At 45.6% G+C, this 8,066-nt stretch overlaps 1 pseudogene; it reads left to right on the top strand.

Annotated features, from left to right (window-relative positions):
* The first annotated feature begins 230 nt into the window (after positions 1-230).
* On the top strand, positions 231-851 carry LOC111761919 (large ribosomal subunit protein uL13 pseudogene; annotated as a pseudogene).
* Positions 852-8,066: the final 7,215 nt, after the last annotated feature.

The raw sequence follows: 8,066 nt of genomic DNA on the forward strand, positions 1-8,066 counted from the left end.
CTTACCCAAAAATGAAATTCCCTTTCCACAAATCATGTATGAAAGTTCCCATCCATTCAAGTTTTATCTTTTACTTTCCTCTTTTGGATTCTGCAATAAGAAGCCATTTTAATTTAGAGCAGAACAATTCTACTTTTTTTTCTTAAGAAAAATATATCTTGCATGCCTTGCATACATGACTTTCACGTTATCAAAAGATCTTGGAATTTAACTTTCTCAGACAGCTGCCAATGTTGGAGGTTGGGCAGGTCCTTGTGCCTGATCAAGCAGGCCATCTCCAGGCCACCTGGTGTTCATTGTGGCCAAGCAATTACTACAGCTACAGGATGTGGTTTTCATGTGCTGTGAGGGCCTCAATATTTCTGGCAGCTTCTACAGAAATTATCTGAACTACCTGGCCCTTCTTCACAAATGCATGAAGATCAACATATTACATGGCCCCTACCACTTCTTGGTCTCAGGCATATATTTTGGCAGCCACGCAAGGCATGCTGCCACACAAGACCAAGTATAGCCAGGCCATCCTGTACTGGTACCTCAAGGGGTTTGATGGGATTCTGGAGCCTGCCATGACAATGAGAAGTGGATCGTGGTTCCTGTTGCTCTCAAGGTTGTGACGTTGAAGCCCATGCATAATTTGCCTACCTGCTGTGTAGTGCCTGCCTCACAATGATGGATGGAAGTAGCAGGCAGTAATAGCCACCTTGGAGGTGAAGAGGAAAGAGAAGACCATAGTTCATTAAAAGAAGAAGCAATAGCTCATGAGGCTGTGGAAACAGAATGAGAAGAATGTGGGGAAGAATTGTGACAAATACACAAAGGTCCTCAAGATCCATGGATTCCTAGTCTGAGCCCAATAAAGACTTACGCTTGGCCTGGCCAGCCTTTCCTCCAATGTTTCTGCAAGATGTGGGGGCCCTGAGGACAGCACTTCTCATTTCCAGGTGCCTTAGGCCTGAAGGCGGCAGTTCTCATGTCCAGCTGTCTCATAGGCAGCCTGAAGCAGAGAATATGGAGATATGGAAAGCAGTTCTGAATTCTTCCCCACTGCTCAGTCTTATTTAAGTAAATAGGAGCTACTAAGGTTACTAAGACATGATTTGCCTATGACCTGTTTGTTCATGTGAGAATTTAAAAAAAAGAGCAGTATGAACAATTATTTATGTGGGTTTCAATATTTTTTTTCAAAGTAAGCTGGAAATTGTAATACCAGGGGAGACACTAAATTGTGAATGGGGCATTTGTTTAAAGCATTCTATATGGTTACATACTATACTCTGCAATTGTTAGAATAATACCAAGTGTGTGTGTTTACAGTGCTGTACAAAGGGTGTGTATACTTTTACCGGACCTGTGGTAGGTGTTTGGGTTAATGTGTACTCAGGGGACCTGAATCTCCGGACTGTCCATGTGATGGCCAGGCCCTGGGCCTCAGCAGACTTGTGGCTCCTATGCTCTGGTTTGTTGGACTTACCCTGGCCATCTGACAGGAAGGAGAAGAGGATCAACCACCACACCAGGGAGCCAAGAGTGCTTACAGCTGCAAGCAGGAGAATTGCATCCATCATCCATGTGGAATCTAAGACCCCTCTCAATATAGATGTGGAGTGGACATAATGATTCTAGGGTCCACATGTTGGAGGAATAGAGTATGGATTAGAGTGGACTTACTGGTGTTCTGCTGGGAAACTATTGTGATTAGGAAGGGAAGAAATTGTAGTAGTGATGTGGAGAGGGTGGCCATGGTAGCTGCTGATGGTAGGGAGACAGAAGAAAAGATATGGTGTGGGGGCATTTTCAGGATTTGGAGTTGTCTTGGGTGATGCTGCAGGGATGGATGCTGTACGTTGTGTGTCCTGCCATGGCCCACTGGGTGGACTGGGGGAGTGTGGACTACAATGTGGAACACTGTCCATGTGGTGCAGCAGTGGTCCAGAATGTATTCGCCAGGTGCAGTGGATGTGCTGTGATGATGGAAAAGGTTGTTGATGTGGGAGTGGTGGGGTTGGTGGGGTGAGGATTATATGGGGACCTCATATTTTTTAATGTAACATTAAAAGAAAATAAAGAAGAAAAAAAAAGAAAGATGAAAAAAATAAATAAATAATAAAGTTGTGTTTTAAGAAGCCTGAAAGAAACACTTTGTGGGATATGTTTTCCAGAATTACTTTCGTCTTGTCACTTTCCTCTTCCATCTGTTCTCTCATCCTTAGATTCCATTTGGCATAAAAAGTGACAAGATATGGCTGCTGAATTTGATCCAGAGCCAATGCAGTATCCCCTTCACCCCGGTTGATGTAAGAGAGGAAAGAGAGGAAGAGAGGATGAGTGGACACAGAACAAGTGGGAAAGGACATAGAGCAAGGACTCCTTCCTTAAAGTCTATTTCTTTTGTCCATATCCCTGTAGTTTCACTATGAAAATATGCAAGCTAAGTTCTTCATTAAAGATGCCAGCATTGCCTCTGCATTGAAGAATATCAGCTGCAAAGTTTGGGACCAGCAAAATGAAAGAGTGTATATCAAATCATCAGGTCTGGCTGGTAAAGAGATGAGCAGGTCAAAGGTGAAGTCTTAGGCATTAGGTTTGTTGGTGCTTATGCAGTCTGTCTTCTTTTTGATCCCTTCTGCTGCACCCAACTCAGGGCAGAAGAAGCTGAAGTCAGAAAAGAGGAGCAGAAAAAGAGGTGCACTTAAGACATGTTGTATGTCCATACTCAGACTCAACTTTTCTTTTCCAATGATTAACCCTTCAACCTCAGAGTCTCTGATCATCATCTCTACCGCTGCAGTGGATCATGAACAAAAAATATGTTTCCCAGAAAGTCCTTGAATACCAGAAACTCCACTCCAACCCAGGTATGACGGACAGCAGTACATTTTTGGTCTTTATTTATTTTTTTAATATTACACTCAAAAAATATTAGGTCCCAAATTACCCCCCACCCCCCTTACCCCACTCCTCCCCCCATAGCAACAGTCTCCTCTATCATCATGAGACATTCATTGCATTTGGTGAATACATCTCTGAGCACCGCTGCACCTCATGGTCAATGGTCCACATCATAGCCCACACTCTCCCACAGTCCACCCAGTGGGCCACGGAAGGACATACAATGTCCAGTAACTGTCCCTGCAGCACCACCCAGGACAACTCCAAGTCCTGAAAATGCCCCAGAGGGCAAAGGAAGTTTCCAGAGGAAGGTTTACAGGGAGGGAACTTAGGCATTGGTGTTGGGTTGGTCTGGCCACACCCTTCTCAGATTTCTTATTGCCTCTTCTTGACTTCCTGAAGACTTGAGGACCCATGATAGGGAAATGACACCGAATCCTAGAAATGACATTGCTACCTCTCTGCATGTGCATGAAAAGAACATGCTCAAGGTGAGGCCTTAGGCCTGACGCTGAGATTGAAGGCAAGTGTGGGACAGAAAGGGTGGAGGGCAGAGTTGTCTCTGATTTTTCACCATCTTAGCTTTTGCCCTTCAACTCGAACAACAATAAACCATACCATCCGGAAGGCCTGTCTGACCCTATGCAAAGGCCCTGCAGCATACAGAACAGGACCTTCTCAAAAAGTGAGCTGAGAAGCAGTAAATCTGTCTTTTTTGAAGGTAGGGTAATAGTGTTCAAGAAGGTGATGAAAAGAAGCAGGTAAGGTAAGGAGATTTGTGGGAAAAGGTAGGCATGGGTACAGAGACCTCCTGACATTCTTTCTCTGGTCCATATTTTTCCTCCCCACAATTACACATGCAGTCTGTAGGAAAGTTGGACAAAGTGAAAAGGCTGGATCCAGAAGGGATGTGTGCAGACAGAAAGCCCCTGCTTACCAGCTTCCAAGACAAGTCCACCAACATGAGGTCAGTTGTACTTTCTGTCACCTCCTGGGAACCTGAGCTACCACTTTCAATGACCATCTGCAGGAGGCTGTAGTCCTGGTCCTCTGGGAGGACCTAATGCTCTGCCCTCTCCTCTCTGTGTCCCTTAGCTGTGGTTACATCCCCTGGGCTTTCTGCTCCCTGTTCATCTTCCCAATTGGGTCTGGGGTCTGTTTCCCACCTCTTTGAACTTGGCCATCTCTAACAAGACCTCCCATGTGTGTGCTTCAGGAGGCAAGTTCTCCCTTCCTCACTAGGACCAGGGATATCTAGCCTCAAGCCAGATCCTGGTGCCCTGGATTGGGAAGGGTCCTCTGGTCCATAGCCTTCTGCTGAAAAAAGACCTTCCTGCTTCTGTTCTCACATGGGGCTTCCTTCCCATGACCTGAGACGGGCCCTCTTTCCCTTGCTTCAAAGGAGTCCCCCCACCTGTCCTAGGCTGAGATTTGTTCTTTCCTGCCCTGTTGTGAGTCCCAAGGACAAAGGCTTTCCATGATAACTTTTCCTCTGTTCCCTGGCCCAATGCCATGAGCTGTGGCTTTTGGGAGAGAAACCTGGGTTCGCCCAGTCAAGGGAATAGATATGGGTCACCACCAGTGAGCAGAGGGCATTCTGAGGCAGTTGCCTAGTGAGGAAGGTGGGGTGGCAGAAGCAGTAAAGGAGACAGGAGAAGAGTCTTCCAAGGGGCACTCCCACTGTTCCACTGCCCATGCCACAGAATCCTGCCCATTCTTCAGATGAGCACCAGGTGGTCTGAAGTGGGTAGGATTCCTCAGGCAAGGAACCGACTAAAACAAGCACAATGGCACCAGAGCCATCAGTAGCAAATGTGATAATTGTAAGAGGGAGCCAGAGACCCTCAAGCCTATGCTGTGTGTGGGTCTGGCCCTTTACTTCTTCTGGGGAAAGGCTCCTGCCCTCAGGACTGCTCCTTTTCCCATGCCTAGCTCACATTGAGATAGATCACACAGGTGACAAAGTCTCAACTGCTTGGCCCAGTCCAACAAGTGCATGTTTTCCATTCCTCTCTGGGCCCCAGGATCATCCGAGAGTAGTGAGGGAAAGGGCTAGAGCAGAGGAGCCATTTCCCCATTATCTCTTTTCTTTCCTATCCCACCACCACCATGATAGTTTCCTTCCCTTCCCTTTGCTTTCTCTTTCTCCTTTGTCTCTACTCTCTTTCATCTCCTCCATCTCTGCCTCCCCTACCTTCATTCTCTTTCTGTCCATCTACTGCCTGCAACATTCCCTCCCTGTCTCATGAGCCCTGCTCCAGCATCCTAGGCCATCACCTCTGTCTTCCAAGGCCAGGTCTGGCTGAATGCTGGACACCTGATAAGGTTGCAGAGCTCCTGGCTCCCACTCCATTTCTTCCTCCAAGTGGAGCCTTCCCTGGGGACTTGAGCGAGGGAAGGGAACCAGGGAAGGGAAGGAGTCCCTGGAGCGTGGGCTACAAATACTTCTTGTGGCACTGAAGTTGATAGTCAAGACAGTCCATGCTGGAGATGCCCAAGAAGAAGGAGAGGGAGATGTAAGGGAGAGTGAGAGTGAAGGAGAAAGGGAGAAAAACAGAGAGAGAGATATCCCCATCTGGGCCTGCCCAGGGAGATTCCCAGGGTCCCTGAAGAGCAGTGGCTTTGAGAGAAGGTGGGACACATGGAGCTCTGTCTCAGGTATAGGTGTGCTTGCTTCCACCACAGGGCAGTTTCACTTACCTTTTCTGTTTGTTCTTAATTTTTGACAGCTCCATCCTGGAATTGTTCCCAAAGTTATTGCACCTGGTATGTTTGTTCTTTTACATTGTTTCCTATAGTGTGCACCAAAACTGCACTTAACCTGCCATTAAGCCATTTAGGTTTTGCCTGAGTTAGACTTTTATGTCTGACCCTTAATCCTTGATGAGAACCAGAGCCATGTAGGAACCTAACAAAGCCTACAAACCTTCTCCACATAAATTGTCTACAGGCTTCTGGGAAGCCCTGGTGAAGACCCAAACTGTAGTCTTGCCCATGGAGTTTCCAAAGTCTTTTGACACCTGACCTCTGACTCACACTCTCTCCCAGGCCTTTTTAGCTCACTGTTCATCCAGTTCTACCTCCTTGTTCTGTGCTGCTCACTTTCTCTTCCCTTCTCCAGGATGGCCAGGAGTTGCCATCACCAATCACCATTGACATTGAAGCCCACAAGATGCATGCATCCTGCCAGGTGAGGTGACAGCAACAAGCAGGGTTTTGGGTGATGTGTGAAGAGGATATCTACTGATATCCTGAGGACTGTTCCAAATCCAGGGAAGCTTCTTTGGATCTGAGACTCTGAAGAGTCTAGTCCTGCAATTCCTGCAGCAGTGAGTATCCCTGGAACTGGGAGAATGGAGGGCTAGAAGGGGACAGGTTAGCAAGCTCAAGTGTACTTATGTGGAGGAGGGGTATTTAAATACCCTTAGGGGCTGAGACCACAGAGATTGCCTCCCTCTTTGTTTCCCCATAGGTATTTCTTAATCTAGGATTTTGGAGATCGACAGGGTCTCCTTGGTGCATACCATGATGAGGCCTGCTTCTCCCTTACCACTTCTTTCAAATCCGAGGAAACAGCTCCATAAGTATCACAGTTTACCTTGTGGTTTACATTTAATTCTAAAGTTCTAAAACTGCCCTATGTTCCATCTATCATTCCTTCTCCCTCCCCCTCCCCCTCCCCTCAAAACCTTTGGTAACCACTATCTTTATATCAATGTTACATGTTCTTCCATTACTACAATATTAATAAGTTTACTTTGTCCGTGGTTGCATTCCCCCCATATGATTGTTCATTCCTCAACCTTGAGGATTTGGGGATGGTGATGCCATCTCTGCCACAGATTGAGATGGAAATGTGGCATTGGTGTGGAGAAAGTGGCCATGGTGGCTGCTGGGTGTGGGGAATGGGAGGAAAAGACGAGATGTGGAGGTGTTTTCGGACATGGAGTTGTCCGGGGTGATGCTGCAGGGACAGTTACCGGACATTGTATGTCCTCCCATGGCCCACTGGATGGAACATGGGAGAGTGTGGGCTATGATGTGGACCATTGACCATGAGGTGCAGCGGTGCTCAGAGATGTATTCTCCAAATGCAGTGAATGTCTCAAGATGATGGAGGAGATTGTTGCTATGGGGGAAGGAGTGGGGTGAAGGATGTGGGGGGTATATGGGGACCTAATATTTTTTGAATGTAATATTAAAAAAATAAAGACAAAAATAAATTAATTATAAATTTTAAAAAAGAGATGGAAATTAGATATTATGGGGCAGATGGAAGGAGCTGTATTGCTTGCAGTTGTAGACACTCTGTTTTTTGGGTATGGGCATTGTCCACTATCATCTCTTTGTTAGTTGTCCTGGGCAAGTACGATGAACTGAAGAGTAGGTGTTAGCCGCAACTCTTCTGAGATTCAAAGCTCAACAAGCAAATGAACAGACAGGGGTTTCTGAGACATATATTTAAAAGGTATAGTACTAATTATAAGCTCAAATGAAAGGGATATAAGAACCATGGGTGGGGAAATTATAAAGGAGTTTAACTCTGATACAGCAGGGAAATAGGTTGTCATATATTCCAAGGTAAGGCCCACAGACAGGGTGCTGATTTCAAAGGGCTGTGTTCCTTGCCTATAGTGTCCAGATAGCTCTAGATCCCTCAGAAGCACCCCTATTTGAGTCTTGGTTCACAGTGGCAGTTAGAGAGATCTGCCTGAGACATGCCTAAGTGTAACATCTGCAATGACCTCCTGACTCATTTTGAAATATCTTAGCCATAAAAACCCTTTTGTGTTTGATATTTCCCTCTTTTGGCCAAGGTCTTTTTCCAAATGCATCACTAATTGGTGACAAGCTGCCATTTTTTTGACACCCACTTTTATAAGTAAACTTCACATCTTTATCAAGTGCCATAATTACTGTAGTATTTATGTATTTTTTAACCATTTAATTGGTCTAATACAGAGCCACCATTTTTATTAGATAGCTAATTTTTAATGTGTCACCGATTTTTGAGTGTTCTCTCCCTAACCCCATTTCCCCCAAGGCTATTGCTTTTACTTTTAATTTTGAAGTAATTATTGATTTACAAAAAGTTACAAAAAATTTTATGCAAAGAAGACTCATACACCCTTCCATCACCTTCCTCCAATGATAATATCTTGCATTATTACAGT

The sequence above is a fragment of the Dasypus novemcinctus genome, chromosome X (genome assembly GCF_030445035.2).
Source record: "Dasypus novemcinctus isolate mDasNov1 chromosome X, mDasNov1.1.hap2, whole genome shotgun sequence".
Classification (NCBI taxonomy): Eukaryota; Metazoa; Chordata; class Mammalia; order Cingulata; family Dasypodidae; genus Dasypus; species Dasypus novemcinctus.